At 46.4% G+C, this 25,761-nt stretch overlaps 1 protein-coding gene across 4 annotated transcripts in view; it reads left to right on the top strand.

Annotated features, from left to right (window-relative positions):
* The window catches only part of LOC140418511 (thyroid hormone receptor-associated protein 3-like), a 160,364-nt gene that overhangs the window by 16,349 nt on the left and 118,254 nt on the right, over positions 1 to 25,761 (top strand). For all 4 annotated transcript variants that reach the window (XM_072502008.1, XM_072502027.1, XM_072501993.1 and 1 more), the window contains exon 2: positions 18,562 to 18,614. The gene's annotated coding sequence lies outside the window, so the exon portion shown is untranslated. The remainder of the gene's footprint in view (positions 1 to 18,561; positions 18,615 to 25,761) is intronic.

The following is a 25,761-nucleotide window of genomic DNA, read 5'->3' as shown; positions in this document are numbered from 1 at the left end:
TGAGGAGAATGAGGGAGGAGGGGGGGTGAGGATAATGGGAGGAGGGGGCGAGGAGAATGAGGGAAGAGGAGGGGGCGAGAAGAATGTGGAAGGAGATGGGGAAGGAGGAGAATGAGGAAGGAGGGGGTGAGGAGAATGAGGCAGGAGAGGGGGGCTAGGAGAATGAGGGAGGAGGAGGGATTTGGAGAATGAGGGAGGAGAAGGGGAGACTAGGAGACTGAGGGAAAGAAGGAGGGGGGTGCTAGGAGACTGAGGGAGGAGTGAGGAGAATGAAGGCAGGAGAGGGGGGCTAGGAGAATGGGAGGAGGAGGGGGTGCTAGGAGAATGTTGGAGGAGGAGGGGTTGCTAGGAGAATGAGGGAGGGGGCTAGGAGAATGAGGGAGGTGAGGGGAAGAGGAGGAGGGGTTGAGGAGAACGAGGGGGTGTGAGGAGAGTGAGGGAGGAGGACTGGGGGTGAGGAGAATGAGGCAGGAGAGGGGGGGTGCTAGGAGAATGAGGGAGGAGGGGGTGCTAGGAGAATGAGGGAGGAGGAAGGGTGCCGAGGAGAATGAGGAGGGGGAAGAAGAGAATGAGGGTGGTCAGGAGAATGAGGGAGGAGGAAGAGGGCCGGGGAGGAGGAGGGGGCTAGGTGAATGAGGGAGGAGGAGGGGGGCTTGGAGAATGGATGAAGAGGAGGGTGAGGAGAATGGAGGAAGAGTGGGGCTAGTAGAATAAGGGAGGAGGAGGGGCGAGGAGAATGAAGGAGGGGGTTGGGGGATTTGGAAAATGAGGGAAGAGAAGGGGAGACTAGGACACTGAGGGAAAGGAGGAGGTTAGGAGAATGAGGGGGGGCTAAGAGAATGAGGGAGGTGAGGGGAAGTGGAGGGGGTGAGGAGAGAGGGAGGAAGAAGGGGTGAGGAGAATGAGGGAGGAGGGTGGGTGAGGAGAATGAGGGAGGAGGGGGCGAGGAGAATGAGGGAAGAGGAGTGGGCGAGGTGAATGAGGGAAGAAGAGGGGCGAGGAGAATGAGTGAAGAGGAGGTGAGAATGAGGGAGGAGATGTGGAAGGAGGAGAATGAGGAAGGAGGAGGAGATGGGGAATGAGGCAGTTGGAGGGGACAAGTAGAATGAGGGAGGAGTTGGGGCCGAGGAGAATGAGGGAGGAGATGGGGAAGGAGGAGATGGGGAAGGAGGAGGAGGGGGCGAGGAGAATGAGGGAAGAGTAGGGGGCAAGGAGGCGGTGAGAAGAATGAAGGAGGAGGAGGGGAAGAGGAGAATGAGGGTGGAGGTGGAAGAGGAGAATGAGGGTGGAGGGGAAGAGGAGAATGAGGGTGGAGGGGGAAGAGGAGAATGAGGGTGGAGGGGGCGAGCAGAATGAGGGAGAGAGTGGGGGATTTGCAGAATGAGGGAGGAGAAGGGGGGACTTGGCGAATGAGGGAGGGGGCTAGGAGAAGGAGGGGGGACGAGGTGAAGGGGAGGCTAGGAGAATGAGGGAGGGGGCTACGATAGTGAGGAAGGGGATGAGAATGAGGGAGGAGGGGGCGTTGAGGAGAGGGGGGGCTAGGAGAATGAGGGAGGAGTGGGGGCCTTGGAGAATGAGGGAGGGGGCTAGGAGAAGGAGGGGGGGACTAGTAGAAAGAGGGAGGAGAAGGGGAGGCTAGGAGAATGAAGGACGGGGCTAGGAGACTGAGGGAGGAGGAGGGGAGGGCTAGGAGAATGAGGGTGACTAAGAGAATGAGGGTGGCTATGAGAAGGAGGGAGGTGGGGGGTGAGGAGAATGAGGGAGGAGGAGGGGGTGAGGAGCATGAGGGAGGATGTGGGGGCAAGGAGAATGAGTGAGGAGGAGGGCTTGGCGATTGAGGGAGGAGGCCTAGGAGAATGAGGAGGGCCAGGTGAATGAGGGCGGAGGAATGGGGCAAGGTGAATTATGGGGAGGATGAGGGGGCTAGGTGAATTATGGAGGAGGAGGAGGAGGCTAGGCAAATGAGCAGGGAGGAGGGGGCCTAGGAGACTGAGGGAGGAGGAAGGGGGCTAGGCGAATGAGGGAGGGGCTAGGAGACTGAGGGAGGAGGGGGGCTAAGACACGGAGTCGGGACAGGAAAATGAGGGAGGAGGGGAGGAGCCTGGGGGGAGTGGGGTAGGAGAATGGGGGAGGAACGGGGTCTTGGAGAGTGTGGGGGGATTGTCGAGTGAGGGAGGAGGGGGCTAGGGAGTGAGTGGGGAGGGGTTGTGGAGTTAGGTTCGAGGGGAGCTAGGATAGTGGGGTAGGAGGGAGCTGGGGAGGCGAGTGTGTGGACTGAGGGGGGGCTAGTGGGGGAGCTGGGAGAGTGAGTGGGGGCTAGGAGAAATAGGGAGCTAGTGTTCGGGGAATGAGGGAGGTGGAGGGGGCTGGGAGAATGAGGGAGAGAGTGGGGGGTGCAGGCTAGGGAGTGAGTGGGGGGGGGGAAGACTGGGGGTTTGGGGAGCCTGGGAGGAGGAGGGGGCCAGGGGAGGAAGGGAGCACCTGTTGTGAGATCTGGTGTGGGGAGGGGGAGTACTCTGGGGTGGTTAATAGTGAGGGGGTGAAGTGCCGGGGGCCTGGAGGAAGGGGGGTTTAAAGTGAGGGGGATCTGGGAGGTAGCAAAGGGACTGGGACCTGGGGCGGGGGGGTAAAGGGAGGAGGAGTGCTTGGGGGAGGGAATAATATGTGGGATTCGGGGTGGGGGGGGGTGGGGTAAAGTGAGGCGACTTGGGGAGGGCTGGTAAAGAGAGGGGGCCTAGAAGTGAGAAGAAAGAGATGTGGCATGGGAGACTGGGAGTGGGAATAAAGAGAAGGCCCCACCCCCCCCAACCGACCTCAAATACCCATCCTCCAAGCTGGTGTTTACAATCATATTCGCCCTGCTGCAGCTCCATATCTTTGTAGTGGGATTCATTCTAACTCTGGCCTCTGCTCCTCTTCTGATTAGCATAGAAACCCAACACACTGTAACCTGCTGGGAAAATGCTCAGCGGTGTTAACACTCTTGAATTGTGAGGAGCATGCTCAATAGAGGCAGCGCGCCGCGGTAGCACAGTTGCTTCACAGCTCCAGGGTCCCAGGTTCAATTCCAGGCTTGGGTCACTGTCTGTGTGGAGTCTGCATGTTCGCCCCATGACTGCGTGGGTTTCTGCCGTGTGCTTTGGTTTCCTCCCACAGTCCAAAGTTGTGCAGGTTTGATGGATTGGCTGTGCTAAAATTGTCCTTGGTGTCCAGAAAAGGTGAGGTGGGGTTATGGGGATAGGGTGGGGATGTGGGCTTAGGTAGGGTGCTCTTTCCAAGGGCCGGTGCAGACTCGATGGGCCGAATGGCTTCCTGCTGCACTTTAAATTCTATGAAATCCGTTCATGATTCAATTCAAATCCTCAGCACCGAGATCTACAGATTAATGTTGGGTGAGGTTGGTGGATGGAGCAAAGGTGGGTGTGAGGTTTTGTGGGTGCAGATTATCCACTGCCAAATTAAATGGTTGAACAAATTCCAGGGGCTGAATAACCTGTTCGCGCATGATGTATGGTGACTTACTTTGGAGGTTGGTAATGGTTTTTAGCAACTGCAGAATCAAAACTTTAAATTGGGATTTTGCTGCTGTCATTTGTGAGAGACTGAGGGCGGAGGCACTGGGATGGGGGGAAACGGGATTCAGGATTGAAGGCTTCTGTACCTCACTTGAGCAGCATGTATCAGTGGGTGGGCTCGTGTGACTGAATTTGCACCTGGCTTTCCTCTCTTGGTGCTCCAGCACTGCTGCAAATCAAGTTGCAACTTTGTCTATTGAATAACTAATTATTTATGTCTTTGGGATGCAAGCTGTATCATTTTGTGCACCTGCTTGAAGTCCTATTCTTCCCTGAGTCAGAGGGTGTTTGTCTTTAATTATTAACTCGGGTGCAGGATGGTTGGCTGTAATTTTTCATCTTTTCTCGACGATGCCTTTTGCATTTGAGGGCCCCAAAGTCTGTTTAATTTGTGTCCGCTGTTAAAGGAGCTGGAATTTATGGCAGATTTATGGTGGGGCAAGTTTAGATGGCTTTCTGAACTGTTACTGCTCCTGAAACTGGTCGACCTACATCAATACCTGACATCGGCGTTCTGTACTTTGGCCCCACCTGACCCTTGTTCTCTTGTTAATTTAGGAATTTGGCCTACTTCCTAAAGCATGACGTGTGGAATTGGACAGAATGCTCCAGCTGAGGCCTAATGAGTGCTTTACAGAAATTTAGAATTACTTGCTTTTTGAATTATATTCTTCTTAACTTTTATTTATAAAGTACCGTTAAAACACCCTACAGAGCTTCAAGGAAGTGTAATCAGGCAACAATTGACATGAACAAAGACAACAATGTGGAAATGTGACCAAAAGGTTGATCAAAGAGGTAGATTTTAAGATGGAGAGCAAAGGAGGGAATTCCAGAACTTCGGGCTTACATAATTGAAGGCACCAATACTAACAGTGGGGAAAAGGAAGCTGGACTGCTCCTGATTCCAGAATTGGTGGAACACTGATCTTGGAAGGTTGTATAAAACCAGGAATTCAGTTTGTCAACTTGTCTTGCAACTGTCAAAATATTTGTGTGTGAATCCTGGGTCTATCTGTTTGCCCGTACCATTTCATTTAAAATGCCCTCTTCCCATTAAAGCGTTTCATTGTTCAATTCCGTTTGTTAATCTCAGTTGGTGCTGTGCTCAGTGCATAGGGGGGGGGGAATGAGCCACGGTTTCTGCTTCTGTTGGCTATAAAGTGGTGCCTGGTAGAAGTTTGAGAAGGCACCAGTTGAGAGGACAGGATTGAGCATTGCAGTGATGCTGCAGCATCAATCATATCCTGCCAACATTCAAACAGCAATGTGAGTGAAGGCTATTTGGTTGAAAGGTTATCCCCTTGGAGAGGTGAGAGAATTAATGATAGCCCAGACCTTGCCAGAGCTGTGATTTGTGACATTCTGATATGTGACATTTCTATCATCTGTGACACTTGTCTCTGGCTTTTCTGCTGGAGATGAAGGGAATTTCAGCACCCATTAGAACATGTGATCGATTCTGAAATAACAATGTGCTGGTTGTGCTGTGTACACAGCTTCAAGTGGATTACAAAACCTAAAAGGAAAGCAAAACAGTAACTACTCCAGTTATTACTGCATTTCCCTCTTCCTCAAACTTGTTATCTGGGATCAAATAAAACATCTATTTCCTGACCAAACAGTAACTCCTTTTGCTGTTTATTCACTTCTCAGGAATGCAGGGTCAGCGCAACAGGAAAGAGTTATCTGTTACTGTTGTGATATTATTACTGTGTAATTTACTCCTTTCCTGTGCTCTTGTTTATTCCATGTAGCCTTTATATCCCAATTAAACGGACTGCTCCTCTTGCACTGGGTTCCAGGGAACTGACAGACTGGAAGCGATCCAGCATCATACAGTTGTAGGGCCCCATTGTCTCTGGCTATGGTCCTTGCCCAATTCCCAGCACCAGTGAACCAAATGCCTACAGTTTGCCCACCACCACAAACAAGCCTCCTGATGTCAGCTCATGGCATGGTTCTCTGTACTGCCAATGCTGGAAAAGCTGATTTAATCACGTCCCCTGTTCCTGGGGCAGTGGAGGTGCTGTAGGGAGGTCCTATGTGTTGGTGAGCTGTGTGCTGCCTTGGTGAATCAATTGCAGAGGTAGGCATTGCAGTGACATCTTCAGTAACCCACTAGGCATTGTAACACCCAATTAGGTTTATATGGCAATGGGCTACTATCACCCGCTGCAGGTAGCCACAACAACTGGCAATTGGCGCTATGGCTGTTGCTCTTGGCTTGTTGAGAGCATCATGTTAACTGGGGAAACCAAAATACTGGGAGTTTATACAACTTTAGTTCATTTTTTTGTAAAAACAACATCAAAATAGGCCTTTCTCCATTGTGTGCTTGCGTGATGCTGGATTTGGGAAGGGGGAAGAGATATTTAGCCCAAGTTCACATTCCTTTAAAAAAAAAAATTACTAGAGTACCCAATTCAGTTTTTCCAATTAAAGGGCAATTTAGTGTGGCCAATCTACCTAGCCTGCACATCTTTGGGTTGTGGGGGCGAAATCGACACAAACACGGGGAGAATGTGCAAACTCCACAAAGGCAGTGACCCAGAACCGGGATCGAACCTGCTACGCCACCGTGCTGCCCTCCCAAGTTCACATTCCTGACCACCATCTTTTATTCATTTTTGGGATGTCAGCATCGCTGGAAACACGGTATAAATTGCCCATTGCTCGGTGCCTTGAGATGTTTGGTGACTTTCATCTTGAACTGCTATAGTCTGTATGGTTTAGATACACCCATAATGCTGTTGGTCAAGTTCCGGGATTTTTATACTGTGACAAAGGAGCAGCAAACGATGTTGTGAGATGAAAGAGCATCCTGCAAGGATATCAGAAAATGATCCAGCATGGATATTAAGCAAGGTCATGATTTGGTTTGGCTGATACCCATATGGTTGAATAGTTTGCCAGTATTGGCAAAGGTCACAGTGCAAGTTTGGTAAAATGGCACGATGACTGTCAGACAGGACAGGATGTTACCGTACTGCACTATCCATGGGCAGATGGCGAGGAGAGGACCTGATGTGCAAGCCTGTTGCTTTAAAAGGGGTGCTGTTACAGGTTGAGATTGTGTTCCTCTCTATTGTTGCCATAATCTGCTCCTGCCATCGCACTTTCCAGGCAATGTGTGAATTATAGTATTGCATTGTGTTAGGGCGGCACAGTGGTTAGCACTGTTGCCTCACAGCACCAGAGACTCGGGTGACTGTCTGTGTGGAGTTCACACATTCTCCCTGTATCTGCGTGGGTTTCCTCCGGGTGCTCTGGTTTCCTCCCACAGTCCAAAGATGTGCAGGTTTGGTGGCTTGACTGTGTTCAATTGCCTCTTAGTGTCCAAAATATTAGGTGGGGTTACGGGAATAAGGAGGTATCGGTCAAGTTAGGATACCCTTTCCAAATGTCGGTGCAGACTCGATGGGCCAAGTGGCTTCCTGCACTATAGGGATTCTATGATTGTGTCAATTATTTTTTGGAAAGCACGGGGGTTGAAACATGAAATGCGGAACACAAACCTGGTTCCTCACCACAGTCTGCATTTCAAAGTCGTTGTATGGAAACCAGATATTTTCCTGGCTGTGTGAGGCAGGAGGAGGAATGGAATTGGCAGAGTGGTTCATGTGGCCTTGGTAGTGGAACTTAGCAACAGTGGAGGACAGTCACTATTCATTTTCACATCTACATGTTTTGCTCCCTCTGTGGCTGTGGGCCCCATTTGGCTGATCTGCCTCAGTTGCCCTGCCTTGTGTTGGCCCTTGCGTATTTCCCTGCGTATTGCTTCTCCCTCTGGTTCTCCATTTGCCCTTGGGCCTCCGACTATGAGCCTCGTGCCCTGTGGTTTTTAATATGGGCTATATCCTCTTTCCTTTACTATCTGGGCCTCGTCTCTACCCTCTTCTCTCTTCCCCCCTCATCCGATCGCTCTATTGGCTACAAACAGGTCCTGGAACACGTTGGTGAATGTCTCCCCCGCCTTTGTGGACGCTCTTCCAACCCCGTGTGGAGAATGTGATTTTTTCCAGTTTCTCCAGCCAGTCTGCAGCTTTGGGTGGTGCTGCTGCTTGCCAGCCGAACAGGATTCTTTGGCGGTCGATTAGAGGGGCATGGGCTAGGGCATCAAACCCCCTCCCCATGAAGAGTACTGGCTGGTCTGATACCCTGAAAACTGCCACTTTTGGGCTCGGTTCCACCCTCATCCCCACAACCTTGGATATTGCGTCGAAGGCTGTCCAGACTCCGACAAGTCTTTTTTTTTATGTGGGTGCAATTGACCGTTCACATTTGTCCTCTACCTCTGTGAAGAACCTGTTCATTTGGGTTCTGGTCAGGTACGCTCTGTGTATCACCTTTAGCTGCATTAGGATTTGAACCCGAGACATTGGAGCTGTGATGCAGCAGTGCTAGCCACCATGCCGCCCGTAGTAATGCAGGTTTGGGAGGGCTAGGCCTCCCATGCTGCTTTTTCTTTAGGACATTTTTGGGGATCCTTTGGATTCTCCCCCACTTCCCACACACACTAACGGCATGATAATTCTGTCTACTGTGTTCAAAAAGGACTTGGGGATGTGGCTTGTTCTGGATCTGAACAGGAAGAGGAACTTGGGCAGTACGTTCATCTTGATCTTCACCCTCCCGGCCAGGAAGCGTGGGAGTGTGTCTCACTTCTGCAGGTCCTTTCCTTTCTCCAGGCTTGTCAGGTTCCATTTGTGGATCTGTTGGCAATTTTGAATGGCAGTCCCTCCAGCTCTGTGAACATCTCCCGCAAGTAGGGGCCCATGCTGCTGCAGAATTTTTGTAGACGTCTGCCGGCGATCCATCTGGTCCCGTCGTCTGCATGGAGTTGATGCTCTTCATGATTTCTCCCAGTTATAATGGTGCTTCCATCCCCGGTTTCCTACCTTCCCCCACGACTGGCATGTCCCGTCTGTTGAGGAACTGCTTTGTCCTTTACTCTCCTTTTGCGGTGGGGGGGGGGGGGGGGGGTCGTAGGGGTACAGCCCCCGGTAGAAGGCCTTGAATGCTTCATTAACCTTTTCCGGCTCGCCTACCAGTCTGCCACTGTCCTAATTTGTGCTATTTCACTCGTGGCTACCTGCTTTCTCAGCTGGTGAGCCAGCAAGCGCTGGCTTTGTCTCTGTTCGTAAAATGTCTGGCGGAGTTGGTGCACTGCCTTTCTGGTGGAGAGCAGGTCGAAGTCCATTTGTAGCTTTATCCCCTCTGCCAGAAGCACTACTGTCGGGGGCTGGGAGTATCGCCGGTCCACCTCCATTGTTGCCTAGCCACCCTCATGTCTGTCTCTGTGTGCTTTTTAAGTGCCAATCTCGCCCCTGGCCAAAGCCTTCAGTGCCTCCCAGAATGTGGAGGGTGAGACCTCTCCATTTTGGTTATTGGTAATATACTCGTCTATGGCCTGTTATTTTCTTGCAAAAGTACTTGTTGGCAAGGAGGGCTGTGTCGAACTTCGCGTCCATGCCGTGTGGAGCGTGGTTGGAGATTACGATTGCGGAGTATGCCACTTTTATTCCTGGAAACCTCGCACTTTGCCTCCAACACTAGCCCAAAATCCTAAATCCCACTTTCCCCACAAAGAAGCCAGTGTGTGTTTATACCTTGAGTACCTAGTAGAAGGAGGAGACCTCCTCCCCTGGGTGTGTGAATCTCCACGGGCCCACTGCCCCCATCTGTTCCCTAAATGCGCTTAGTCCTTTCGCCATACTTGAGGTCTTCTCCGATTTGGGGTTTCATCTGTCCGTCCGTGGGTCCTGTACACAGTTAAAGTCCCTCCCCATGATTCGGTGCGTGTCAGGGATTTCCACTGTGGTCCTCTTTATGAACTCTGTCGTCCCAGATGGAAGCGTACATGTTAACAAGGACCCCTGGTGCCCCTTCCAGGACACTGCTGACCATGATGTACCATCCCCCAGGGTCCGTAACCGTCCTCATTGCGGTAAATGCTGTCTTTTTTTTAAGCAGTATGACTACCTCCCTGGCTCTCGTCCTGTAGCAAGAATGGTACTTCTGTCCCACAATCCTTTTTTTCCCCCCATGCAGTCCTTCTCCCTTAAAGGTGTGTCCCTTGGAGGAAGATATGCCAGTGGCTTTCATACTTTTCAGGTGGGTGAAATCTCTGGATCTTTACACTAGACTCGTAACTCCCCTGATGTTCCTGGTGACCATCCTGATGGGCTTTTATTCCCCCCCCCCCGAGGATCATACTTACCATGTGGATATGCCCCTGCTCTCCGGGGTTCCCCTTTGTTAGGGGTCGTCCAAAATGGCTGCGGTCACCATACTTACCATGAAGCCAGGCCCCTGCCCTACGGGGTTTCCCTTTGTCCAAGGGCCACCCAACATGGCCACCAACTATGTGTACGCCATGCAGGTGAGTCCCTGCACTCTGGGGTTTCCCTTTGTTTGGGAACCCTCCAAAGTGGTTGTCTGCGTTGCCATTTTGTTAGTTGTTGCCATGTATGGCCTATTGTAGCCAGCCTAGAGCCCCCTCTCTTGCCCTTTTGTTCCCCCCCATGATTCTGCTTCTCTCTTCCCCCCCCCCCCCCCCCCACCCCCTAACTCTGCCCCTGTCGGTAGTATATATATATCCCCCACCCCCCCTGCTGTTGCCAGGCCCCCTGAGGGAGATGCGCTGTGGGCACTGCCATCATACACACTTATTTCCTGGCGCTAGCTTCCCCACTAGTGTGGTGGTCTATCTCATGGGGTCGGTCTAAACCTACTCTTCGCTTGCTACTTTTCTCCCCCTATTCCTCCTCCTCGCCCTCTGCTGCCCTCACCTCTTCCTTTCTGTGTTTTAGCTCCCAGGTTCAGACCGAGACGGTACAGTCCCGTGCAAATTGTCTTTTAGTCTCTCTGGGTGATTTTTTCACCATTGCTTCTGTTGCTGCCTTCCCAGCCCGTTCTCTTGGATGAATTTGTCTGCATTGGCGGGGGCTGTAAAGTAATGCTCCCTACCCTGGAAAGTGACTTTTGAACAGGGCTGTTTTTGCTCTGTCAAACTTCGCCTGCCGTTGTCCAGATCTGCCCCAATTTACTGGTATATCTGAATCACGCGTTCCTCCGAGTTTCAGGTCTTTGTTTGCCTGCTCGAGCCCAGGATTCTTTCCTGGTCATGGTGCCGGTGCTGCTCCCCGGCCCTGGGCTTCAAAGGGAGTAATCTGTGAACTCTGTCTATCTCTGGCAAGTTGGGGTAGCTGTCCCTTCCCACCAGGTTTCCAGGATCTGGGCCACTACCCTTAGATTTTGGCGCCACAACCGGTTCTCCCGGTCTTCTTTCTTCTCCTTTAGGCTCTCCTGTGTCACCACCAACCTCACTGTCTCCGAGGGTGGCGATTCGGTCACTCTGCTCTGTTGAGGCCTTTTATAGCTCTTTAACGATGTTCTCCTGGGCCTCTAGTTGCCTCTCTGCCTTGTCCGGGGTCACCTGCATGGTGCCTAGAGCTTCCGCGGCTGCCACCATGACAGCCTCCTTTATGTCGGCCTTGATGTCCTCTTTGAACTCCCTGGCGAAGGGGAGCTTTGTGTGCGACTTGTTGGTCCCCCTCTTTCGGGATGTGGCCAAAGTTTCTTCGCCTTGTGGGTCTGCTGGCCCGTTTGCTTGCTTCTCGCTTCTGCTGCTTTTTGCCTCTGGAGCTGCTATTGTTTGGCATCGTTCTGTGTTTCGTTTGGAGTTGATGCTTTTTTTTTCCAGGTTCTGACAGGCTGTGTTGACTAAAAGCCTAATTTCAAGTTCTTGAGAGGAGAGCCACCTTTTGTGCATCTGCTCAGCACATCCCCATCACCGCACAGTGAAAGATGAGCTGGGCTCAGAATGGAACTGGTGCAGAGGTTTCGCACCTATATAGAGTCAAATGTGATGGCAGCTGGGAAACGAGATGTGGCCCAGATAGGGGCCAGTGTGTGGATTTAATTGTATTGAGCAGGAGGAATTTATGCCAGTTGGCAACAGTGACTTCATGTTTTTAGTTGTTTTCCTGTTTGAAGCAAAGTTTTATGTTTAGTTCCATTTGGTGAAGGCTGTTGATCAGGTTTGCCCTCACTGTTATTTCATTGGTACAGCATCAGGTACAAAGCATTGCACGTTCATCAGTAGCCCTATAAGTGTGCCTTCTAGACCCATATCCAAAGTGCTTTATAATCAATTACGTACTTTTAGAATCAATCCGCTTGTAGATGGGTAACAAACAATTTGCGCGCAGCAAACTCTCACAGAGCAGTGAGATAATGATCAGATAATCTGCTTTCGTGTTGATGGCTGAGGGATAAATACTGGCTTGCCCACCAGAGAAAACTGCCCTGTTTTTCTTCAAAATAGTCCAAAACCAAAACTCCAGGTGTGGCCTCACCAACGCACTATACAATTGCAGTAACATATCCCTATACGATTGCTATACTCAAATCCTCTCGCTGTGTAGCCCAACACACCATCTGTCGTCTTTACTGTCTGCTGTACCTGCGCGTTTTTCAGCGACTGATGCACAAGGATACTAAGGTCTCACTGAGTATCCACCTCTAAATTTACACCCATTCAAATAATTTTCCTTCCTATTTTTGCTACCAAAGCGGATAAGCTCACATTTATCCACATTATACTGCATCTGCCATGCATATGGTCACTCACACGGCCAAATCACACTAAAGCACCTGCATCCGCCTCGCAGTTCACCCTCCCACCCAAATTTGTACCAAATCTTTGCATAATGCATTTAGTTACTTTGTCCAAATCATTAATATATAATGTGAATAGTTGATTGGGGTCCTAGCACAGTTCCCTGCAGTACTCCACTAGTCACTGCCTGTCAATCAGAAAAAGACCCAGTTATTCCAACTCCTTGCTTCTTGTCTGCCACCCAACTTTCTATCCATCTCAAGATACTCACAGCAATCCCATTTGCTTTAACTTTACATAGTAATCTATGTGAGACCTTGTCAGAAGCCTTCTGAAAGTCTAAATAAACCACATTCACTGGTTCTCCCTGGGCAACTCTACTATTTACATCTTCAAAGAATTCCAGTAGATTTGTCCAGCATGATTTCCATTTTGTAAATCCAAGTTGACTTTGTCTGATTGTACCACTGTTTTCCAAATGCTGTGCTATGAAATCCTTGATAATGGACTCTAGCAACTTCCCTACTACCGACGTTGGGCTCATTGGTCTATAGATTCCTGTTTTCTTGCTCCCTCCCTTTTTGAATTTTGGAAAATGACCACCAATGGATCTACTATTTCTAGGGCAAGTTATGTATTCTGGGATGAAGATTATCAAGCCCTGGAGATTTATCTGCCTTCAATCCCATTAATTTCCCCAAAATCATTTCTCTACTAATATCCATTTCCTTCGGCTCCTCACTAAAACTTGTGTTTCTCCAAACTTACGGTAAATTATTTATGTCTTCCTTTGTGAAGACCGAAACAAAGTACAAATTTAGTCCCTCAACCATTTCTTTGTTCCTCGTTATGAATTCCCCAGTTTCTGACTAAGGGGCCAACATTTGTTTTTGTCGATCTTTTCCCCTTCGCATACTAAAGAAACTATCAGTCAATTTTTATGTTCCTCGCTAGCTTACTTTCGTATTGTATTTTCCCCTTAATCCCTTGGTCCACCTTTGCTGAACTTTAAACTTCTCAATCCTCAGGTCTGTTGCTTTTTCTTGCTAATTTGTGTGCTGCTTCTTTGAATCTAATACTATATTTAATTTCCCTTGTAAGCCATGGTTTGGCCACAGTTCCCATTCTACTCTTGTGCCGAATATGAATAAACAACTTTTGGAATTCACCTATTCATTCCTTGAATGCCCACCATTGCCTATTCACTGTCCTTTCAGTAATGTTTCCTAGTCCATCATAGCCAATTATTATTATTTAAATTTAAAAAAATCTTTTTATTGGCATTTCTCATATTTATAAACAGTTGTGTATCACATTTTTCTCACCTGTGCTAATTTCCTTTATTATACAGAGGTTTAGTTTGTCCTTCGTTTAACTGACCCTGCGTGCCTTTCATTGCCCTCTGGATTGGTCTATCGTTCCTCCCCCTTCCCCGTTAACCCCCCTTCCCCGGCTTCGGCTGTGCTTTTCTTTTATTTTCCGGACAGAGTGGAATCATCTCTCGTGGTTTCCCTGCCTTCCTTCCGCCATCATAGCCAATTATTGCCTCATGCTATCATCGTTATCTTTATTGTGGTTCAGGACCCTGGTCTCAGAATCAACTACCACACTATCCACCTTTTTTTGAAAAATTTAGAGTACCCAATTATTTTGTTTCAATTAAGGGGGAATTTAGTGTGGCCAATCCACCTAACCTGTACATCTTTGGGTTGTAAGTGTGAAACCCATGCAGGCACGGGGAGAATGTGCAAACCCCACACAGACAGTGGCCCGGGGCTGGGATTGAACCCGGGTCCTCAGCGGCGTAGGCTGCAGTGCTAACCACTGCACCACCGTGCTGCCCTCTCACTATCCACTGCAACAAAGAATTTTATCATATTATGGTCACTCATCCCCAAGGGCTCTTGCAATTAGACTGCCAGCTAATCCTTCCTCATTGTGCAATACCCAATCCAAGATGGCCTGTTTCTTGGTTCTTCAACGTGTTGGTCCAGAAAACTATTGCGTGCACACAAAACATAGTGCAGAAGGAGGCCATTCGGCCCATTGAGTCTGCACCGACCCACTTAAGCCCTCAGTTCCACCCTATCCCCGTAACCCAATAACCCCATCTAACCTTTTTGGTCACTAAGGGCAATTTATCATGGCCAATCCACCGAACCTGCACGTCTTTGGACTGTGGGAGGAAACCGGAGCACCCGGAGGAAACCCACGCAGACACGGGGGAATGTGCAGACTCCGCGCAGACAGTGACCCAGTGGGGAATCGAACCTGGGGCCCTGGCGCTGTGATGCCACAGTGCTAGCCACCTGTGCTACCCCACACTCCAGAAGTTCCTCCTCTATTGTACTGTGGCTAATTTGGCTCACTCAATCTCTATGCATATTAAAGTCACCGATTATCACATGCATCTCTGATTTCCTATCTAATGCTATTCCCAATATTACCATCACAGTTTGGTCTGTATACCACCCCTATGAATGTGTTTTGCCCTTGGTGTTTCTTAACTTGGCCCATACAGATTCCACATCATTTGTGTTAATATCGTTCCTCAATATTGTATCAATATACTCTTTTAATCAACAATGCAACTCCACAACCTTTGCCTTCCTAAAAACTGCATAGCCCTCAAAGTTTAGTTCCCACCTTCGTCATCTTGTAACCCCAACTATATCACACCCCTTTACATCTATCTGCACAACAAATTCATCCATTTTATTTCGAATGCTTCAAGTGTTCAGGTACAAAACCTTAAGGCTAGTCCTTTTAATCTTCCTTGTCCCATCCCAACTATTTTTTTTTACTGTGTCCTTATCTGATTCTGGCCCTTGATTTCTCTGTCTATAACTTGTCCTATTCTCCTTACTGTCTTTTTCCCTTGTTCTTGATTCCTCTTACTTTGAACCTTTACATACGTCCCCACCCTCCTGCCATATTAGTTTAAATCCTCCCCAACCGCTCTCGCAAGTTCTCTTCCCCACCCCCCGCACATGACACTGGTAGTGATCCTGAGATCACTAACTTTGGGGTCCTACTTTTCAACTTGCTTCCTAGCTCCCTATATTCTGTTTAGGACCTCATTGTCTTTCTTCTTCACCTATGTCGTACCATTGTGTACCACGACAACTGGCTGTTCACCCTCCCCCTCAGAATGTCCTGCAATCGCTCAGACATCCTTGACACTAGCTCCAGGGAGGCAACGTACCACCCTAGTGACTCATTTGCAGCCACAGACATGTCAATTTATTCCCCCCTCAATAGAATCCCTATACTATTGTACTGCTACACCTTTTGTTCCTCCCCTGTGCAGCAGCGCCAACCAGTGTAGATGGGCTTTAGAGTGGTTTCACAGGTCGGCGCAACATCGAGGGCCGAAGGGCCTGTACTGTACTGCGCTGTTATGTTCTATGGTGCTACGAATTTGGCTGCTGCTGTTATCCCCTCAGAGTCCATTCCCTATAACATTATCCAAAACTATATATCTGTTGTGCTGGGGAATGGCCACAAGAGATTCCTGCACAGCCTGCCTAGTCCTCTTGCTCTGCCTGGTGGTTGTCCATTCCCTTCCTGCCCGTGGAATCTGAGCCTGCAGTGTGACTACCTCTTTGTACTTGCTATCCACGAAGTGGATGCTCCACTGTCCCCAGATGCTGCTCCAGCTCAGAAACTCGGGCTTTCAGGAGCTGCGCTGGAGACACTTCCTGTGCACATGCTTATTCTGGGAACTGGAAGTGTTCCTGGTCTCCAACATGGAGCAAGAAGAGCAGACAATGGCTTGGAGCTCACCTGCCATGTTTTGCCCCTTTAAGTTAAATGAAGCCTTTTAAAATCAAACAGTATCAACTAGCCCCCCCCTTCTCTTCTGTTTATTATTATAAAAGATATTTCTTAAAATGAATCACCAAATGACATCTTAACAGTTATAACCAATAGTCGTAGTAAGTACTTACCCAGCTGTACTCACCCAAACAGCTGTTTAGATTTCTACGCTCTCCTGTCATTGCTTTAAATATTCAGTCATGTTCCACCTCGGTCTCCTGTGCTCCGAGGAAAACAACCCCAGCTATCCAATCTCTCTTCATAGCTAAAACTGTCCAGCCCAGGCAAACGGTCACTTGTTGCTCGTCTTTCTCCAATGAGTGCAGAATATTCTGACACGTATTGGAGAAAGCCTTGTTAATGGAACTCACCTGTGTGTCAATGAACCCCATGGATGGGGTTGTCTTTAGTGTTGAAAATATTTTGTCTTACCCCCCGCCCCCCAAAAATTAAAAGGCACACCAAGTCTTGGTCTCACTTTCCAGTAAGTGGTATTTTGTATGGGAAGCTGAGGTCTGCTGGTGTTTGTGGGTCTGTAACCCCCACTGAGAGTATGACGTTTGGAGAGTGGGAAGAAAACGCTGGAGATTTTGGGGGTGAAAGAGAAGAAGTTAAATTTTGAAAATGGCCTGTGCTGCAGGGAAGTTTTTTTGCATGTTTAAATGGTCGTCAGTACACTTCCTCAAGTTATTTTTTGTTGTTTCCAATGGGAACTTCAGTTCTTTTGGGCATAACAGGTTTGACCTGATCTGTGATTTGCCTATCATTTGGCTTCAGACCAAAGCAGAAACAATGCAACAGATTAAAGGCGCTTTTTACTGTATTAAAAGCAGAACATGTTGCCAAAACTTCATCAGATCAGGCTGCATCTGTGGAGAGGCAGGGTAAATGTATTAAGTTGATGACCGTTTGATGTTTGTGTTTCTGTAGCTGCTGTCTGTCAGAGTTTTCCAGCTGTTTTTTATTTCATATTTTCAACAATCTGTAGTATTTTTGCTTTTTAAATAACTTTTTCATATATTTGCTTATAGTCTGGATCAGTCCACCAGGGGAAAAGACCACTTGTTTCCTGCGCTTACACCTGGGGACTTTCATGACTTCTGCTGAGCCGATTGGGTGATGTACTGGAGAGGTATTAGTGAAAAGGCACCCATCATGAGTCGACATCTTCAAGAGGGAGGAGAGTTTTATCTGTGGAGGATGAATAGAAATATTAAATCTCTCAAGATTCTCATAACTTATGCTGTATGATCAGGAAAGCTTGAATGAAATCTGCATTGCATATCTGGGTTGGTTATTTCTCTCCTTTAATGGAGTGCGAAAGTCACCTTTCATTCGGGTGAACGGGGAGAGAAGGTGATCAAACAGTTTCTTAACCAGTGTCTGAGCGTCTCTCAACTTCATTCTACTGTCCCTGGGATCTCAATGAAATAGAATAGGTCTGAGAGATTGTAGTATCCTCATTTGGAATGTGAAACACCCAGCGCTACAACATAATTCTAAAGATAGTGTATGTCTGGAGGGAGCTTTTATGAGTTCTATTACATGCTTAAGTCCTGGTGGAGTTGGTCCATCATTGAGTGCTGACAGCAAGCTGAAGTGATTAATGAGTTGAGGATTGTGCATAATGTGTTTGGTTGTGATAATATTTGAATGTATGTTGGTATCAATGTGAGATACAAGTCCAGGGATAGCACCTGCACTGGATAACGTATGGATCCATTCTGCCTCCCATAAGACCACCTGAACTGTTTACAACTTCTGGCTGGATAAGAAAGTATTTGCATTATGTAGCTCCTTTCATACCCTGAGTTCCAAAGTAAGACGGAGCCAAAGCTTTACTTTGTGAAGTAGTCATTGTTCTTATGTAGGTAAATGTCGTAGCCAATTTTGCGCACAGCAAAGTCTCTCAAATGGTAATTAGTTAATTGACTGTAATCTGAATCTTGGTGTCCTTGACTTCCATTTCTCTGCTGCCCCCAGTCCTGTATCCTTGTCCAACACGTCTGCCTCAGGTACTGCCCTCCTGGTTCCACACCTGGCTGATGTGCCGCAAAAATTCAAGAAATAAGCAAATTACATTTATATAGCACCTTTCATGATGTCGGCATGCCCTAAAGTGGTTTACAGCCAATGAAATACTTCTGAAGTGTTATGTTGTAGTGAGTACAGGAGGCAAATAACACAAGTAAGGTTCCATTAGGGGCTATTGTACAATGGTCAGATAATCTGTTGGCCCATTTGTGGATATTGACCAGGGCCCTAGGAGAACTCCCCTGCACCTCTTTGGCCAGTACTTTGAAATCTTTTATATCCACTGGAACGTGCAGAAATGGGGGCTTGGTTTTACATTCCTTGCCAATGGAATTCCTTGTCAGTAGCCCAACTCCAGCATATTGTCGAGCCTGACACTACAACATTATGCTGAGGAAGTGTTACATTGCCGAAAGTGTCATTGAGATTTTCCTTCCCTGTGCTGCAGTTGTTTGTTGTGTGTTGCTGCTACCCCATCACACTAATTGAGAGTTTGTTATTTTGCAGGTTGCTGTGACGTACTAAGATTAAGCCCTGTCGTTGTAACTACTTGCTGGCAGGTAAGCAGCAGTCAATCATTAATAATAGCGTTGGTGATTGCCTGCAGGAATTAGGCGGAGGAATCATTATCAGAGTGCTGGAGACTTTTCTACCATTCAGAAACTGATTTCCACAAGGTATGCTGACTGCAGATACCCACCAGCTGTTTATACCATAAGACCATAAGATATAGGAGTGGAAGTAAGGCCATTTGGCCCATCGAGTCCACTCCAACTTTCAATCATGGCTGATTTCAACTCCATTTACCCGCTCTCGCTCCATAGCCCTTAATTCCTCAAGAAATCAAGAATTTATCAACTTCTGTCTTAAAGACACTCAAAGTCCCGGCCTCCACCACCCTCTGTGGCAATGAATTCCACAGACCCCCCACTCTCTGGCTGAAGAAATTTCTCCTCATCTCTGTTCTAAAGTGACTCCCTTTTATTCTAAGGCTGTGCCCCCGGGTCCTAGTCTCCCCTGCTAATGGAAACAACTTCCCTACATCCACCCTATCTAAGCCATTCATTTGTCGGGATCGATGGTGTAAAAGGATGCTGTTGCTGATGTAAGCTCAGTAACATGGTGGGGTTCTTCACTCTGGGAGCTCCAGCTGGCACTATCCAGCCCTGTTTCCCCCTCAGTCCGTACTTTTTGAAATATTCTCATAATTCGGCTCTTAACCCTTCCGTGTTACTGTTTATAATAGAGTTCCTTGTAATATTCCGCTAATTTACATGTGATCAAATTTCAGTTTTGATTGGTTGATGTGATTACTGTCGTCTTAGGAACTGCCATTATTCAGTTTGAGATAAACAATTGATGGCCAGGTGAGGAATGTGTTTTTACAGGCTGTAGTGTTGTTTCCTAGAGTTGGGAGTTCCAGATCAGCTCTTGTTGATCTATCTTATCACAGTGATGTGCTATTAGCTTTAAATGGTATTACCATCCCAGACCAGGCCCCAAAAGTAGCTAAGATACTGGACAACACCCCAATACTTTTAATTTTGTAAGACTGTAAGGAAGCACTATCTCGCTCCAGGTGTGATTTCACGCAAAATAGGGATATGGTATATTAAAACAAACTTTATTAAAACACAGTATTAAAATATCTTTAACCTCATACAAGAAAATAGCTTCCAATTACCCCTTAAACAATGCTAATCAATGCAGTGACACAATAACCCTTAACTGCTATCTTTCTTTCCACTCAAATACAAAACCATCTCCGGTCCAAATCTACTTTTCAATACAGTTATCACTCAGGAATACTTGCTGTGCCCAGATGTCTTTTGAGACTGTTTGAAAAGATAGACCTGAACCCTGTCAGAACAATGCAGAATCTCTGGCTGTATTTCTTCAGAAACTTCTCAGCTTGCGTTCCAGCCACAAACTAAAACTGAAACTCAACACCAGATTGCTTCAACCACCGGCTTCTCCCATTAACAACATAATCTTGCTAAACTGAACACATGTCTCCACAGAAAACCCACTCAATATAAACCAAAATCCATCAACCCAAACTTTTACGATGTTTTAATTGCACCACAAATTCCCCAAAAGCCTAGCTGTCTTACAAACCAGGATATTTAAAAACACTACTGCAGCAGTCATACACACACTAACCTAGACTTTTAACCCTTACTGCACCTAATACATCTACAATACATCTGAAATTCCTACATTCATCACAATGGGATGATTTCCACTTTTCCATCCAAACATCAGTATAAAACAACCCAAAGACAGATTCAACACGTAAAGCCCCATCTACACTATCCCATCAAACTCCCAGAGCAGCTACAGCATAGATTGGATCCACAGCAGAGCTAATTCTGCCACCAAGGTGCCTTTATCTTGCCGTAGAACCTTCTCTGTTAAGCATGGAACAGCAGCAGAGAGTAAATGGGGCATTTTTGTGTGGGCAGACTGTAGCTAGTTGGGTGCCACAATGAACAGTACATGGGCATTTGCTCTTTGCAATTTGTATTAATGACATTGAGGAGGGACTGAGTAGTGTATCCAAGTTTGCTGACGGTACAAAGTTAGGAGGAAAATAAGCAGTGTGGACGACTTAGGCTGCAGAGGGCTAGAGGCAGGCTGGGTGAGTGGGTAAGAATGTGACAGATGGAATGCAGTATGGTGAAGTATGAAGTATCCACTTTGGTAGGAAAAATAAATATATTTTGAATGGTGAGAGACTGGGAAAGTTGTGCATTCAGAGGTACCTGGGTGCCCTGTACATACATCTCAAAGTGAACATGCAGATGCAGCAATCAGTTAAGGCGAATGTCATTTTGTTTAAAAACAAATTGTAGTTCAAGAGTAAATTATTTCTCTACAATTATACAGGGAATTGAGACTCCACGTCTGGAGTACTGTGCAGTTTTGATCTCCTTATCTGAGGAAGGGCGTACTTCCCCTAGAGGAAGTGGACTCGACAGGTTTCTGGGATGAGGGAAGATTGACTAGACTAGTCTTGATTCCCTGCAGTTCAGAAGAGTGAGGTGATCTAATAGAAACAAAATTCTTAAGGGGCTTGGTAGGGTAGATGCTGAGAAAATGTTTTGCCGTGGGAATCTAGGAAGCAGACTTGGGATAAATGGATCTTTGTTAGGTTGGCCAGCTGTAACGTGGAGTGCCACACAGATCACTGCTTGGACCTCAACTATTTACAATCTATAGCAATGCCTTGGATGAAGAGAACAAATGTGTGGTTGCTAAATTTGTTGATGACACCCAGGTATGCAGGAAAGCAAGTTTTTGGAAGAGGTAAAGGGATAGACGCATGTTAAATAAGTGGGCAAAACATTGGCAGATGGAGTACAATGTTGGGAAATGTGAGCTTGTCCATTTTGACAGGAACAATAGAAAAACTATTATTTAAATTGAGGGAGATTGCAGAACTCTTGGAAGCAATCTTGGAGTTCTGGTACATGATTCACATAAAGAGTGATTAGGAAGGCAAATGAGTTTATTGAAAGGAGAATGGAGTATCAAATTTGGTAAGTTTGCTGCAGCTATACAGGGTCTCGGTGAGACAATAACTGTACACATTATTCCAGATTTCGTCTCCTTGTTTGAAAGAAGTTCTAATTGCATTAAAAGCAGTTCAGAGAAGATTCACTCAACTCGGTTCTGGGCTGAAGGGCATATCTTATGAAGAAGGGTTGCACAGGTTGTGCCTGGAGTTTAGAAAAAGGAGGGGTGATCTCATTGAAACATACAACAAATCTGAGGGGTTTTGATAGGGGTGGATGCCTGAAGAATGCTTTCCAGTGGGGGTGAATCTTAATAAGGGGCACAGTTAAAACAAAGGTCTCCAATTTAAGATGGGCATGGGAAAATGTTTTTCTCTGAAGGTTGTTAGTGGAATTATCTTCCCCAGAAAGCAATGGAGGCTGGGTCATAGAATGTATTCTAGACTGAGTTAGATCGATTTTTGATCAATAGAGGAGTCAAGGGATATGGGGGTGGGGGGAAGACAGGAATGTGGAATTGAGACCACAATCAGATCAGCCATGATCTAATCGAATGCTGGAGCAGACTCGAAGCTGAATGGCCAACTCCTCCTAAGTTCTATATTCCTAATATGTGGTTACAGTCTCAGAATAAGGGGTTGACCATTTAATTGAGATAAGGAAAAATGTTTTAATAGGAAAGTTTATGAATCTTTGAAATTCCCTATCCCAGAGGGTTGTGGATGATCAATTACTTCAGTATTTTTAGAACAGGTTGGTATATCTTTGAGTGCTAATGGAATTGACGGATATGGTGATAGTGTATGGAAGTGGAGTTGAAGTAGAAAGTGAACCATGATCTTACTGAATGGTGGAGCAGGCTCAGAGCCAATAATCTATTCCAGCTCCTATTATGATTTAAGCTGATGTTTCCACTATTGTGTATGACAGGTTATTATTAAACTTGGAAAGCCGTAGCAGGCTACGGGAATAGGTATTGCATACATTTCCTTGGGAGTGGATGTTTAGTTTGACCTTGAACAGCCACAGGGGTGTAGGTCTCCACTGGCTGTTCTCCCCCCACCCCTCTCCCCCGGGCCCAGGATTGCTGCCAGGACGGCGTTGGTCTAGGTTTAGTTCCACTTCTGCAGCTTCCTCTGAACAAGAAGATCATTTCCTGACCATTGTGTTTGGTGGGGAAACTGTTTGGACATTATTCACTTTGAAGTTTGTTCAGTTTCTGAATGAACAGTGAGAGATTGTCCAGTAGTCTTTGCAAACTGCAGGTTCTAGTAAATCATGTTTAGAGATGGCCAATTAAAGACAGCCAGTCTGTCTATTTGTTCAGTTTGTGGTGAGGATATCATGAGGAACTAGGTACTGCTGTCCAGTGTGACGTTTTCACCACAAAGGATCAGGATGCGCTTACATGTTCTGACAAAATGAAATGGAAACTCCCAAGGATTCTGAGAAGAGCTTTTGTAATAAATGTCTTTTTTTAAAAAAAAAAGTCTTGAACAAAGCATATTCATGTCAAGGTCTATTGTACCTGCCAATCAACAGATCCTCTAACATTTTTGGACCACAGGACGGTTTAAATGCATGACCTCTTTAAATTTTTTGGAGAGGCCATGTACACAATTTAAAGGGACAGCTTCGAGGAAACATTGCCTGCAATCCACACTCTTATCTGATCTTTTCTGAACCCAGCCAGACCCTTCAAATCAAGTTCAAAATTCAAGGAGGAAACCTGCCAATGAGTCTGCTATTTTTTTCCCTCTTTCTCTGCTCTCTCCTTCGGGCACTTGCTGGAGTATAATGGCAGCAACTACACTTCACCCACTGACCAATCTGGAAGGGTGAGCCCAGCGAGTAAGTAATTGACAGGGCTATCTTAATTGTCAACAACATCAGAACCAGTATCACTTCCTGTTATCAGGAACAGTCCTGGGCACTGAGGCCATTCTTACAATTCTAGCAATAGAGCTACTTTAGAGCAATCAATGAATTGCAGGCTCGAACTTGAACCTCTTGATCTTCTGGCCTCTGTGACCCAGTCCCACATTTGGGCAGTGCACTGACCAGCTGAACCACTTGGAAAGTTGGTCTTATTGCCCCTCCCCGCAGAGATTCTTGCCAGCTGGACCCTTGTATTGCTGAGTTAAATCTGTCCATGTTGAAACCATTGGGAATGTCCACAGCATTGCCAGACTCTTAAGAATTTTGTTGAAGTTGGTTGTAAAACAAGAGCTGTTTGCTGACAAGTGATGCTGGGCAATGTGTTAAATGTGCTTTCTCAGTAAGCAAAAAACAAATCAACGGCTTAGCTTTGGAATGACACATAGCTTACTGAATCAAGTGATATATGGTGAGCGATTTATTTTTTTAATTATTTTTTTAATTTTTTTTTATATACATTTTTTTTCTCTGCTCTTTCCTTTTTAAAAATATCCTTTTATTGGCATTTTCAAAATTCATAAACAGTTATGTACATTGTTGGCTGTGTTTATTAACTATTATACAGAGAGGTTTGTCTTGTCCTTCCCTTAATTTACCCTATTTACGTTCTGCTGCCCTTTCGGTTAGCGCGTGGTCCCCCCCATCCCGTTGTCGCCCCGGTTGGTTTTTCGGGGAGGATTGCACGTTCCTATGGTTCCCCTGTCTTTATTGTTCTTTTTCCTCTCCCTTTTCTTTCTATCTTTCCCTGAACCACCCCCTCCCCACTTCAGGGATTGTGAGGGAAGTGTGGCTAAAGGGTTTCCTGACCTTTCAGTCCTGTAGAAGGCTCATATGGGTTCAAAACTCTGTTTCCCTCCACAGATGCTGGCAGAACTGCTGAGTTTATCCAGCATTTTCTGTTTGATAATTTTAATGTAATAATGTCCTTGCTCCGTGTGTGGGGTTATGGAGAAGTTCTATTCCAGACGCTCAGGATTAAGCTCATTTGCTTGCCTTTGGAGGCCACGGGACCCCACCCCCACAACCACGATAACATCTTCAGTCCAGCAATCTATTGTTCCAAAACACCGGTTGCCTGGAATTTTATTGAGCAGACTCAGGCAACCCATGGCATCATTTTAGACCAGCACAGACAGTCTTTGGACTTGAATGCAAACCCACAAAAAACATGAAAACCGTGTTGGAAATAGAAATGCTATAAACCGGAGCTGGTTTTCCCATAGGAAAAATGTTATAAATGGGGCATTGGGCAGCACGATGGCGCAGTGGGTTAGCACTGTGGACTCATGGCGCTGAGGTCCCAGGTTCGATCCTGGCCCTGGTCACTGTCCATGTGGAGCTTGCACATTCTCCCCGTGTATGCGTGGGTTTCGCCCCCACAACCCAAAAATGTGCAAGCTAGGTGGATTGGCCACGCTAAATTGCCCCTTAATTGGAAAAAATTAATTGGGTACTTTAAATTTATTTTAAAAATAAATAAATGGAGCATTGGTTTTTGAACCGAGAGGTGATATCCCTATTTTCACTGAATATTGAAAACATTTTGGAATCTTGCTTCAGTATGATTGCCTTACAATAGTGTTTTTCCCATGATATGATAATACCTACACTTTCAAAAACACTTCTGAGAAGTAATTTGCCCTTCCTAAGGTTGTGAAAGGTAGAACATAAAGGAACATAACAATTGGTAAAGACCAACACTTCGCTGGCGAAGCATTGTAAAGTCAATTTCTCTTAATGTGAATGCTGTTTGTTGTAACTTGGATGTCGTAAAGTCAAAGACTGCCTGTATTTTGAAAGCGGAAACATGGAAGATAATTAAAACTATTACTGCTATATAATGTTGTATTGCTCTTCTATGCTTCTGGTAAATGTTTAGATTTACATTGTTTTTCAGTTGACATGCTTTGGTTGGGCATTTTAACATTTTTATTGAGAAAATTCCGAAATCCAAAAAATATGTGGTTGCAATCATTCTGGATTGGAGAACTTATGAATTTATAAAACTGTACTTAAGACTGCAGTTGTGGCCTTGATAGAAATCAGATTTTCCGGTTAGCTATAGATAAGATAGATAAAAGGTTTAATGAAGAAATCCTGGTTGGAAAAATCCTTAAGAGTAATTAACTAAATCAATATTAACCATGGGAGTGAGGGAAAGCTGACTAGCAATGAACTGATCAGATAAGGCACTCCATTCTCACATTTTGCAAGTTGCTTGAAACAGCGAGATAATTCAAGGCCAGTGAAA

This window comes from Scyliorhinus torazame, chromosome 1 (genome assembly GCF_047496885.1).
Source record: "Scyliorhinus torazame isolate Kashiwa2021f chromosome 1, sScyTor2.1, whole genome shotgun sequence".
Classification (NCBI taxonomy): Eukaryota; Metazoa; Chordata; class Chondrichthyes; order Carcharhiniformes; family Scyliorhinidae; genus Scyliorhinus; species Scyliorhinus torazame.
Note: the sequence above shows the minus strand (reverse complement) of the source record. Positions and strands in the feature narration are given on the sequence as shown.